A 13,309-nucleotide genomic window follows, 5' to 3' on the forward strand; every position below is an offset into this window, starting at 1 on the left:
AACACTAAAGCTGTCACATGCACTTAAACAAATGAATGCGATTTATCATGGTTGAAATAAAGAGAACATCATGGGCATTTGACTTCATACTTCACATAAGCGTGTTGCCAAATATAGGAAAGCAAGCGCCTTCTCACACTTCCAATGGAAAAGACATTTTAGTTCACATTAAATATTGGTGTGAAAAATCTGGCAGGTGTCCAGTCCTAAGGAGTGTTAACGTTGGCACTTCCACTGTGTACTTTTACTATAAATTGTTGTAGCGTTTATTTGACATGGAATACCCAAAGGATTGATGAGCCAAGAAAGGAAGATTTTTTTTTATTGTGCCATATTACCTTTTTCAGACATCTATACTAAGCCTTTACGTCTTCAAAGTCTAAACAAGTAGCCACCTGTATTCAATCGGTGCAAGATATTTTTCATGAAACTATAGCTTGCCTTTTTATAAACCTATAAAAGCACACATTTTCCATTTTATTAGTCAGCAAAGCAGTGGTGGATTTAATAATAAAACTTATAAATGCAGTGTCTTTATAGACAGTTTAACTTTTTTTGCTTGTTTAAAATGCCACAGGAACAACCAAATTTATTTCAGTTTCTGTCTCTATCCCATAGAAACAAGAAGCCACAATTTTGTATATCTTTATGGTCAAAAAAATTCACCTAGCACTCAGATCATTTATATAGCAGCCTACAGACTCCTAAAGATTTAAGAGAAACATAATCCTACTAAGGGAAAATTATCTATTACAATCAAATGTATATACTTGATTTTGACATCCATGATATGCTCATCAATTACATATCGCTACAGCAGTCATGCACTTTGAATTTCCACAGGTGATTTAAAATACGTCTGTATCTCTTTTTTAATTGAATAAATATAAAATTACAATATACACAATAAATAAATATATATATGTGCACACAATCTCAATGATTACAAAATGAAAATTTAAGGTAGCCATAGGTAACATTTAATACCAGTAAGATTTAGAACAGCAGTGCATCTATTGCTGATGGAGACATAGGAAAGTACACTGGAGGAAGGATGAATTGTTACTGCCTTTTGGAAAAGCAGTCTGGTAATATCTGCTAAAATAGAAAATATATACACCCTTCAAATCAGCATCTCTGTTATTGGTAATCTATACCATAGAAATAAAATACGAGTATAAGGATAGTTAATGCAGTTTTTTGAAGGCAGGAACAAAAAAATGGTGGGGGGGGTTGAATGTCTACTAATGGGTAAACATTTTTAATAAGTTGTGGCAAAACCACACCATGAGATAACATGCAGCAATTACAAGTAATTTTATCAATCTATAATCAATGATTAAAAAGATTTCCACAATATGTTGTTAAGTGAGAAAGGTAAGAGGCAGAGAAATATATATATTATCCCACTTTTCTAAACCAAACAATGCCCAAAATATTTGAATATATATATATGTATGTATAAATGTGTGTGAGTACATGTAAATGTGCAAATCCGTATAATCATACAACCATAAATTAAAGTAAGCCAAGATACATACCAAGTTGGTAATACTGATACCTAGGACAATTCAGTTGGTAGAAGAAGAGGCAATGAACAAAAGACAAAGTTGGATTTTTTAAAAGCTTATAAAGTAAAAGGAAAATTATTTATTTACCCAAAAAAATTATTTATTTACTTTAGTAAATAATAAGTAATAATAAATAATAAGTAATAAGTAAATAATAAATAATAATAATAAGTAATAATAAGTAAAAATATTTACTTATAAAGTGAAAGTAAAATTATTATATGACCAACTTTGGGAAAAGGAGTGTCTGTGTACTTTTCTAAAAATGGTACATGAAAGAGTAGTCTTCAAAACATTGGTGGTACTTTTCTTCAATGTACAAAAATTTTGGATGACATTTCCTTTCTCTTTCATTGGCTGATTTTTTTTTAAATAGTGATTATTATTTTATATAAAATATATGATGAGGGACACCTGGGTGGCTCAGTGGTTTAGGCCTCTGCCTTCGGCTCAGGTCATGATCTCAGGGTCCTGGATCAAGCCCCGCATCAGGCTCTCTGCTCAGCAGGGAGCCTGCTTCCCCCTCTCTCTGTATGCTTCTTTGCCTACTTGTGGTCTCTCTCTCTGTGTCAAATAAATAAATAAATTCTTTAAAAATATATATCTATATTTATATGTATTTTTTATATTTTTATTTTATATTTTTATATATATTATATATTTATATTTATATTTATATAATAAATATATTTTATTTATTTATATATTTATATATTATTTATATAAAATAAATATATAAATATATTATATATATATGATGAAAGGGCTATTTTATATATATATATATATGATGAAAAGGCTATTTTCATTGGAGGGAAAAAACCCTAAAAACTATGTAAGAAACACACTAGTTTAAATTTCTCTCAATATAAATACTTACTATGGGGGAGATGCTTAAGCCTTAATATTAAAAAGAAAAAATCCTCACTTCTAAAAGGAAAAAAATGAGGAACAAAACATCATAAGAAAAAGGATATGACTTATGCCACCAATAGACCTCACTCTCTATTCTACCCTTTATGAGATTCTCTTTGTGTTTCATCTGGACAAACTGGTACTGAGAATAAACACTGTATTTTGCATTCTCCCTTACAGGTAGGAATGCAGGAATGTGCCTAATTCTGCAAACTGAATAAAAGAGAAGCAAAGCATGCAATTATCAGGCTTGGAACCTAGAAATAGTAATCTCAGCTATATGCAGTCACACATATGAGGGCAAGTCCAAGGGACTATTACAGAGCAAGAAAAGATAATAAAGTTATTATATCATAAACCTGGACTGTTTTTGCTTGACTTACTATGGAGAAACAAATACACTTTAATTTCTTCAAAGTCCCTGTTATCTTATTTGTTCTACTATTAACAGATAATATACAAATACAGAGTTGGGTACCTAGACATGGAGCTACCTTAACACAACTTAAGGTATGAAATACTAATTTTGTGGTTAGTTGATGATCAGCAGGAAAATAGATACAGCATGTGGGAAAGTTGGTGATCCTTGTTACGCTATGGTTGATTATATGATTAACTGTGCTATTTGATTAGCTGTAGACTATCATATCTTACAATATAAATCCCATGAAGATAGAGCCTATGAGAGAGACCACCTGGAAAAAAATTCTCAAAATATTGGTGAGAATTGGCTTTTCCTTGCCAAGTTTAGCAGTTTGCTGGAAGAGACTAATTCAAGAGAATTAAGAGAATTCTGTAAAGGCAGATTTAGCAGGAGATAAGATCGACCTCTTATCTCTTCTTTTTTTTTTTTAAGATTTTACTTATTTATTTGACAGAGAGATCACAAGTAGACAGAGAGGCAGGCAGAGAGAGAGAGAGACAGAGAGAGAAGCAGGCTCCCCGCCGAGCAAAGAGCCCGACGTGGGACTCGATCCCGAGACCCTGAAATCATGACCCGAGCCGAAGGCAGCAGCTTAACCGCTGTTTCAGATGACTTAAAAGTAACCAAATCCAAAAATGTAGCTGATTTAGTCAAAGAAAAAGAGATCCCCATCTAGAAGGAGTTTCTTGTCTCCTTCTCAAACCTTTGTCAATTTCAACTTCCTTGCCTCCACTCCAGCCTCCACCATGTCCATCAGGGTAACCCAGAAGTTCTACAAGGTGTTCCCTCCCATCCACAGGTTTTCAGCAGCCACTCGCATCCCAGAGCACTTGAAGCCCACATCCACTCCCCAGCCTTCTCCCAGACGGGCAGCAGCAACAGCTTCTGGGGTCATTTGGACACCAGCATGAGTATGGTCAGGAACTACCGCAGGGCCAGGCAAATGTAGGGCATCACAGCTATCTCAGTGAACCAGAGCCTGCTGAGCCCCCTCAAGCTGGAGGCAGACCCCAACATCCAGGCTGGGCAACACCCAGGTGAAAGAACAGATCAAGACCCTCAACAAGTTTGCCTCCATCCACAAGCTGTGGCACCTGGAGCAGCAGAACAAAATTCTGGAGACCAAGTGGAGCCTCCTACAGCAGCAAAACACTGCTGGGAGCAACATGGACAACAAGTTCCAGAGCTCCATCAACAACCTCTGGCGACAGCTCAACACATTGGGTCAGGAGAAGCGGAAGCTGGAGGTGGAGCTTGGCAACAGGCAGGAGCTGATGGAGGATTTCAAAAATAAGTACAAGGAGGAGATCAAGGAGTGTGCAGACATGGAGAATGAATTTGTCCTCATCAAGAAGGATGTGGACAAACTTTACATGAACAAGGTAGAGCTGGAGTCCGGCTGGGAGGGCTGACAGACGAGCTCAGCTTCTTAAGGCAGCTTATGAAGGGATCTGTGAGCTGCAGTCCCATGTCTTGGACAAATCCGTGGTCCTGTCCATGGACAACAGCCACTCCTTGAACCTGGACAGCATCATCGTCAAGGTCAGGGACATCACCAACCGCAGCTTGGCTGAGGCTGAGACCACATACCAGATCAAGTACAAGGAGCTGCAGGCATTGGCTGGTGTAAGGTTTTACAGGCGAGAGATACATAACACCAGGCGAGATAGGCGCAAGGCAAAGTTTATTAAAGGTGCCCTCCGGCGAGTTTCCGCAACTCAGGAGAGGAGAGTCGGGGAAGTCGTGCCTGGGAGGGGATCGAATGTGTCTTTTGTGGAGGCTGAGAAAAATTAAGGCCATCCCACCTCAAGTTTAGCCTTAGCATAAGTACAGCCATGTTAGGTCTGGCAGCCATCTCAGACCCCTGTGCCCAAGGACTGAACTTCCCCTACTTTACTTTAGTTCTAAGGACCCCCACCCTGCTTTGGTTCCAGAGACCCCCACCCTGCTTTAGTAACAGGAAGCCCCACCCTGCTTTAGTAATAGGAACCCATAAATACCCCTGCCTTAACTAAGCTTGGGGCCCAAGTCCCTACTCCGCTGTGTCCGGTATACTTGGGCCCAAGCTTAAGCTTGTCGAATAAACCCTCCTGTGATTGCATCGGTGTTGGCTCCTTGGTGGTCTCTCAAATGCGAAAACTCGGGTATAACACTTTTATTTGGTTTAAGACAGGGCATAGGTTCACATCCATATAAGGTAAGGTATTTGGTGATTGGAGGGTAGGGGGAGTCCTGATGTTCCTGTTTCCTGCATAGGTATCGGTTTACTTACGGTGACATGTCCTCAGCATATGTCCTTCCGGCAGAGAGTCATGGGTAAAGGATGAGGGTGACAGCCCAGCAGCCATTTTTATTGTTCGTCCTGCATTCCCAGAGCTGCCCACCCAACAGCTGGGAAGCATGGGAATGACCTCAGTGGCATGAACAGGGAGATTTCCATGATGAACCAGAAGACCAGCCACCGCCAGGCTGAAATCAAGGACCTCAAAGGCAAGAGGGCTTCACTGCAGGTTGCCACTGCTGATGATAAGCAGAGCCAAGAGCTGGCTGTTAAGAACGCCAATGCCAAGGTGGCTGGCCAATCCAGAGGATGCCCTGCAGTGAGCCAACCAGGATATGCCATGGCGGCTGCACGAGTACCAGGAGCTCATGAACATCAAGCTGGCCCTGGACATTGAGATCGCCACCTACCAAGCTGCTGGAGGACAAGGAGAGCCAGCTGGAGTCTTGGATGCAGAATCTGAATATCCATACAAAGACCAATGGCGGCTACTCAGGTGAGCTGAGCTCAGCCTACAGGGTCCTCATGAGCCTGACCTCAACAATAGGCCTGAGCTCCTTCTAGCCCAGCTTCGGATCTAGCAGGGTTTCCAGTTCCTTTAGCTGTGTGAGCTCCTCCAAGGCCATGGCCGTGAAGATGATCGAGGCCAGCAATGCGAAGCTGGTGTCCAAGCCATCTGATATCCTGCCCATGTGAAGAGCCATTTTGGTCCTTCCCAGTCTCCTCACTCCTGTGACTACTGTAGAGCCACTAGGGGAAGGAGCTGTGCAGGGGAGTGTCGGGAACAGGAAACCCACCTAAGGTTCAGCCCTAGTCTTCAGCCTATTCTTGGGGAGAGTCTATTCTCTTGGGTACCCCCTCTAGCCCATGCCCCCAACTAAAAGTTGCCTCTTCCCAAGTAAAAGTGCCTCTTCCCAAGTAAAACCTCAGATGGCTCTGCCAACACCCTCCCCAAAGAAAAAGAAAGTACAAATACACAAAATAACAAATAAGAAAGGAGAAATAAATTGAGAAAATTTTGAAAATCATGAGTCCATACTGTGTAATTCTGTGAAAACAAATGTGAAAACCTAGCGAAAAGTCAATTCTGTATAAAACACATTTATCAACTTTGATTTTCTCTCTCCAGATAAGTATTAGTTTTCTATCACTGCCATAAAAAGTTACCACAAATTTAGTGGCTTAAAACACCACATAGTTATTGTTTTATAGTTCTTAGGTTAGAAATCCAAGATGGCTCCCACTGAACTAAAATCAAGGTGTCCACAGGCTGTGTCCTTTCATGGAGGTTCTAGAAGAGAATTTGTTGCTGGCTCCTTCCTGTGTTGGTAGTATTGTTCCCTTCTAGGTGTATGACCAAGGGTCCCTGCTTTCTTACTTGCTGTCTGTTGAGGGCTTTTTTCCTTCTTCCCAGAGCCACACATATTCCTGGGCTCATCACCCCTTCCTCCATCTTTAAAGTCAGCAACAGTGATGCAGGTCAAGTTTCTCTCACATTATGTCTCTCTGACCCATGAGAAAAAGTTATTCACTTTCAAATTCTCAAAGGAATAAACAGTTAGGGGCACCAGGGTGGCCCAGTGAGTTAAAGCCTCTGCCTGAGGCTCAGGTCATGATCCCAGGGTCCTGGGATTGAGCCCCACATTGGGCTCTCTGCTCAGTGGGGAGCCTGCTTCCCCCTCTGTCTCTGCCTGCCTCTCTGCCAACTTGTGATCTCTGTCAAATAAATGAATATAATCTTTAAAAAGAAAGAAAATGAAAAAGAGAAAGAAAAGAAGAATAAGCAGTTAAACATTCAGGTGCACGTGCCCCTTCAGATCACTACATTTGTATCTTTAGGGTAAATAACCAGTAATGTGATTGCTGGGTCGCAGGATAGCTCTATTTTCAACTTTTTGAGGAACCTCCATGCTGTTTTCCAGAGTAGCTGTACCAGCTTGCATTCCCACTAACAGTGTAGGAGGGCTCCCCTTTCTCCGCATCCTCTCCAACATCTGTCATTTCCTGACTTGTTAATTTTAGTCATTCTGACTGATGTGAGGTGGTATCTCACTGTGGTTTTGATTTGTATTTCTCCGAGCCTAGATGTCCATCAACAGATGAATGGATAAAGAAGATGTGGGGTGGGTGTGTGTGTGTGTGTGTGTGTATACACACACAATGGAATACTATGCAGCCATCAAAAAGATGAAATCTTGCCATTTGCAATGGCATGGATGGAACTGGAGGGTATTATGCTAAGTGAAATAAGTCAGTCAGAGAAAGACAATTATCATATGATCTCTCTGATATGAGGAATTCGAGAGGCAAGTGGGGGATTGTGGGGGGATAGGGAGGGAAAAATGAAACAAATGGGATCGGGAGAGAGACAAACCATAAGAGACTCTTACTTAATCTCAGGAAACAAACTGAGGGTTGCTAGGGGCTGGGGGGAAGGTATAGGGTGGCTGGGTTATGGACACTAGGGAGGGTATGTGCTATGCTGAGTGCTGTGAATTGTGTAAGACTGATGATTCACAGACCTGTACCCCTGAAAACAAATAATACATTATATGTTAATAAATTTTTTTTTAAATAGAAAAAAAAAAAAAAAAAGAACAAGCAGTTTAGGATAATCTCCCCATCTAGAGGGCCCTATCTGTAATTACGCCTGCAGAGTCCTTTCTCCCATGCAACATAACATAACCACAGGTTTTGGAGATTAGGGTATGGATATTTAGGGGGCCATTGTTCTCCAACTCAGATCCAAATACAGATTTCTTTATATATAAAAAAAACTTGTATTAAATTTCAAAGAAGTGGAGAACTTGCACTCAAACATTACCATGTGCAGATAGTTTCATAGGGGAGTTCAGCCAAACTTTTAAAGACTAGATGATCCAAAATGACACAAATTTCTTTAAACATAGACATTTCCAAAAATGTTATTACAAAAAAGTATCAATACAGAAAATTGATAAAATGGTATAGTAAAGAAAAACAGAAACCAATCTCACTTTGGAATACTTAGGCAAAAAAATATCTTAATCAAAATAACAGGCAGTAAAATCCAACAGCATATTAAAAAATTAATATATTTATGACCAAGTTGATTACATGAACACAAGAGTGATTCGATATTAAGAAATCCATTACAGGGCACCTGGGTGGCTCAGTCATTAAGCATCTGCCTTCAGCTCAGGTCATGATCCTGGGTCCTGGGATTGAACCCCCATCAGGCTCCCCACTCGATGGGGAGTCTGCTTCTCCCTCTCCCACTCCCCCTGCTTGTGTTCCCTCTCTCTGTGTGTCTCTCTTTGTCAAAGAAATTAATTAATTAATTAAAAATAAATAAATAAATTCAAAATTCATTTCTGATAAAACATTTTATAAAATAGAAAGCCATGGATTTTTCTTTAAATTGATAAGATAAATCTACCTCAATCCTAAAGCCAGCATATTATTTATTAGGCAATCATTAGAAGCATTTCCACTAAGATCCAGAACAAGGCAAAAATGCCTGCTGTTCTTTTAACTATTTAATACAATATCAGACTTATTAGCTAGTGCAACAAAACAAGAGAAAAGAGAAGGTGGAAGTCATTAGCTCTCCTACATATCAAAACAAGACATATAAATAAACAGCCAGACTACTACAACAGAAAAAAGAAGTTTAAAAATAGATACAACTACATGTGGAAATTTAGAATATAATTGAGATAACATTTCACACCTGTGAGGATAAGATGGGCTTTTTCATAGTGTTGTGACAAATGGATAGTCATTTGGAAAAAGAAAAAAGATAAATGCCACTGTAGAAGAAAACACACACAACATTTATCAAAGATAAAGAGCTAATATGGGGTGCCTGGCTTTCTCTCTCAGGAGTCCACGTGACTCTTGATCTCGGGGTCATGAGTTCAAGCCCCATGTTGGATGTAGAAATTACTAAAATAAATAAATAAATAGATAAACTAAAAAAAAAAAAAATTAAAAAGAGTTAATCTTCCAAGTATACAAAAAACTCTAGGGTAAAGAGGTGCATTTTTTAAATTTGTTTTTTTTCCCAGCATTGCTGAGATATAACCGACAACATTTTAAGACATTTAAGGTACGTTTATTCATCTGAAAATGTTTATTGAGAAACTGCATGTAAAGTTCTCCACCTAAATTTGGGTCACAGGATAACAATATGCGTGAACATCTCTGTTCAAAATGGGAAAATTCCCTCGAAGGCGTTTTTACCTCAGTAGCATCTCCTTTGGCAGTCAAGGGCAACTGCTCTACTAATTTCCCACACATGTTTTTCATTTTACTATTTGCCTTCTTGAAGATCCTGGAAGGCAAAATAAGCCACGAAAAAGCTATGAAAGTCCTTTGATATTTTAAGATAAGAAAAATATCCCCATCCATGATATTTATTTGAAAACTTATAAAATGTAGTTCCTCAAGATATTTTTATTATAAGATCCCAATTTTTGAAGTAAATTTCAGTGCCATCTTTTGTTTGCAACCATTAACGAAGTCAATTACATGTTACTTTAACCCTGATTTTAACTAGAAATATCTAATATGACAATAATTGCATTATTCTCAATTCAATATTTGGCTCTATACTCTACGTCACTCGTGGCTTTAACTACAGCAGTCTAAGAATTCTGAACTTGGAATCTTCCATTACTTCTTCCTCAAATATACAGAGCTGGAGTTGTTTAACATTATATTTAATAATTTTGCTTAAACAAGACTATTTATTTGCATTGGTAAGAAAATTATTACAGTTTTCCTCCCTAATAGGTTATTCTTACTACCATAAAAGGAGTCCAAGAGACAACAAGGGCAACGTATGCTTTCCATGAGACAAGAACTCTACCCACTTTTGTATTATTTACGCAATAATGATCAAGGCCCAGGGCATTTCCTAGGGATTAATGGCTGACTGGGAGATTGGCTGAAGGCCATTAACTTGGGGCAGTCATTAATTTTCTTAGAAAACCTGGTTTAAAGTCATTATTTCTATTATAAGATCAATAACACACACCCTTCATCACCACCACAACAAAAAAACTCATTGGGAATAACTTTTCCCTGGAATTTTTCATAAATACATTCAACATGTAGGTTATATTTTAAAAGCAACACCACGGAAACCCTGAAGAAATTAGTCACATTGACAGGACTCATCACCTAGACATCAACGTCAGGTACATTTGCAGTTGTTTTCTGTCTGCCCTATTTTAGTAGTCAAGCTAAAAATAAAGTCCCCCCCCCACCACCAACCCCTCTGATATGCTCTTTCTCTCTCTCTCTCCCATCCTTTCTCCCTTCTTCACTCCCACCCTCTCTTGCTCCCTCCCTTCCTCCTCCCAGGTCGTTGTTGCTCCTTCCCTCCCTCTTTCCTCAGGGCTTTATCCAGCAAGTTTCCACTGAAGGTGTAAAGCTGCAAAAACAGCATGTGGTAGGTCACACGATGTACAAATTATTAGCAAGCAAATGGAATTATGACTCTACAGTGTTTTCATGAAGGGCATTTTCTCAGGAATAAATGTGTGAAAGACCTGGTCCTTCTTAGCAACTTCCCTGAAATAGATCTGAGAAAACTAGAATTCACATGATGAAATAGGCATAATTTGTCTGTCACCGCTTGGGGGCTCTAAACATGGAGACTGGAAAGGGGAGGACCCTGACCCAAACTACAGCCCAGAAAGCCAAGAGCACCAAAAGGGCAGTAGTGTTTGGAGCCCTGGAAGAAGCAAGAAAACAGAAACAGATTATAAAAGAAATGTTAAAGAACATTGGGAACTGCATTTCAGTGCATGAAAGTAGATGGTTAGGAGAGCACCATGTCAAACAGGGGGAGAGTTCCCTCTATCAATGTTCCCATTCAGACGCATTTAGAGATGTCATCATTCTTCTGCCTCTCAAAAGTCCCTACATTCTTTTAGGCCAGGAGAAAAGTACCACTGACTTGTGAAACAGTAAATAAAAATAAAGAAAAAAGAAAAGAAAAGAATTAAAGAAATTGCATCAAACTATTTTCCTCATCTTTTCTTTTTTAAGATTTTATTTATTTATTTGACAGAGAGAGAGAGAGCACAAGTCAGGAGGGCAGCAGACAAGAAGAGGGAGAAGCAGTCTCCTCACCAAGAAGGAAGCCCCATGCGGGGCTCATTCCCAGGATCCTGGGATCATGACCTGATGCCAAAGCAGAAGAAGGGGAGAAGACACAAATTACCAATTATAGGAATGGAAGAGATGACATCACTATATATTCTACAGATATTAAAGGAAAATAAGAATATATTAAGAACATTATGCCAACATTTGACAATTTAGATGAACTGAACATATTTCTTTAAAGATGCAAACTACCCAAATTTACTCAAGAAGAAATACTAACCTAAATATCCTATTAAATAAATTGAATTTTTAATTAGAAGTGTTCCACAAATAAATCAACAAGTGATTCAGGTTCAGATGGTTTTGCTGGAGAATTCAACCAAGGACTTAAGAAAAAATGATATCAACCCTACAGAAACTCTTCCGCAAAACTGAATAGGAAGTAATACTTTCCAATTTATTGCATGAATCCAGAAGTTCTCTGGCGTGAAACTCAGACTGACATTATAATAAAAATAAATCCATAAACCAATATCCTACATACACATAGATGCAAAAATTCAAAATAAGGGAAACTTGGGTGTATCAGTCCATTAAGCATCTGCCTTTGGCTTGGGTCATGGTCTCAGGGTCCCGGCATCCTGGGACAGAGACCCATGTCAGGCTCCTTGCTCAACAGAGAGTCTGTTTCTCCCTCTCCATCTGCCCCTCCCCTGGCCCTGCTTGTGCTCTCTCTCTCTCAAATAAATAAATAAAATCTTTAAAAAAAATTCTAAACAAAATTTTAGTAAATTAAATAAGGAATATACAAAAAGATAATAAAACATGATGAAATAGGGTTCATTCAAGGAAAACATTTTTTATGTTTTATGCGATTTGACATTCACATATCAATCAATGTAATTCACCACATTAACAGACCAAAAAGTAAAAATCATATGATCATCTCAACAAATTCAGAAAGAACATATGACAAAGACTAAATAAGCATATCTGCTAAAAACTCTTAGCCTCAGAGAGGATCTCAAAGGGAACTTCCCCAACTTGAAAACTTATAGTTCTGCAGAAAACAGCTAATATCACACTTAATGGAGAAAGACTGAAAACCTTCTAATACTAGGAAAAAGGCAGTGATGCCCCCCTTTCAGCATTAAACTGGAAATTTAAGTCAGTTCAATACAGTAAGTAAAAGAAATAAAAGACCTCCAAACTGGAAAAGAAAAGTTGCCTCTATTTGCAAACAAAAGGATTACATAGAAAATTCTTCAGAAATTTCAAAAAACAAAAAAACAAAAAACAAAAATAATTATTAGAACCAGTAAGTGGATTTAACAAGGTTTCAGTTTATACTATTTTATTTGTATACATTAGCAATGACTATAGAAATTGAAATTTTAAAAGTAATAAAGTTTACAAAATACAAAAAAAGAACTTTTGTCAATACCTCATCAAAATCAGTGGGATACAACAAAAGCAGTTTATAAGAGGGAAGCTCATAGCATTACAGGTATATCTCAACAAATAAGAAAAGAACAATTAATAAGTGGCAATAAGTATATACCTTATTATATATACCAAATTTATAATTACTCTAAATGTATATGGACTAAATTCTCCAATCAAAAATCATGGCAACAACAACAGCAACAAAAACAAGATCCATCTACAAGCTGTCTACAAGAGACTCAGCTCAGTTGTAAAGCCATATGACCCTATAATTCTACTTCTGGGTATTTATCCATAGAAAATAAAAACACTAATTCAAAGAGATATGTATGCACTGTCATGTTCATTGCAGCATTATTTACAATAATCAAGATATGAAAATAACAGAAGTATCCATTGATGGATGAATATGTTGAGAATATGTGGGGCATATGTACCATGGAATACTACTGAGCCATAAAAAAGAATAAAATCTTGCTATTTGCAACAACATGGGTGAACCTTGAGGGTATTATGCCAAGTGAAATAAATCAGAAACAAAGAGACAAAAACCATATGATTTCAGTTATATGT

At 38.2% G+C, this 13,309-nt stretch overlaps 1 pseudogene; it reads left to right on the top strand.

Annotated features, from left to right (window-relative positions):
- Positions 1-3,656: 3,656 nt before the first annotated feature.
- Positions 3,657-5,887, top strand: LOC123936925 (annotated as a pseudogene).
- The last annotated feature ends 7,422 nt before the right edge of the window (positions 5,888-13,309 follow it).

The sequence above is a fragment of the Meles meles genome, chromosome 2 (genome assembly GCF_922984935.1).
Source record: "Meles meles chromosome 2, mMelMel3.1 paternal haplotype, whole genome shotgun sequence".
NCBI lineage: Eukaryota > Metazoa > Chordata > Mammalia > Carnivora > Mustelidae > Meles > Meles meles.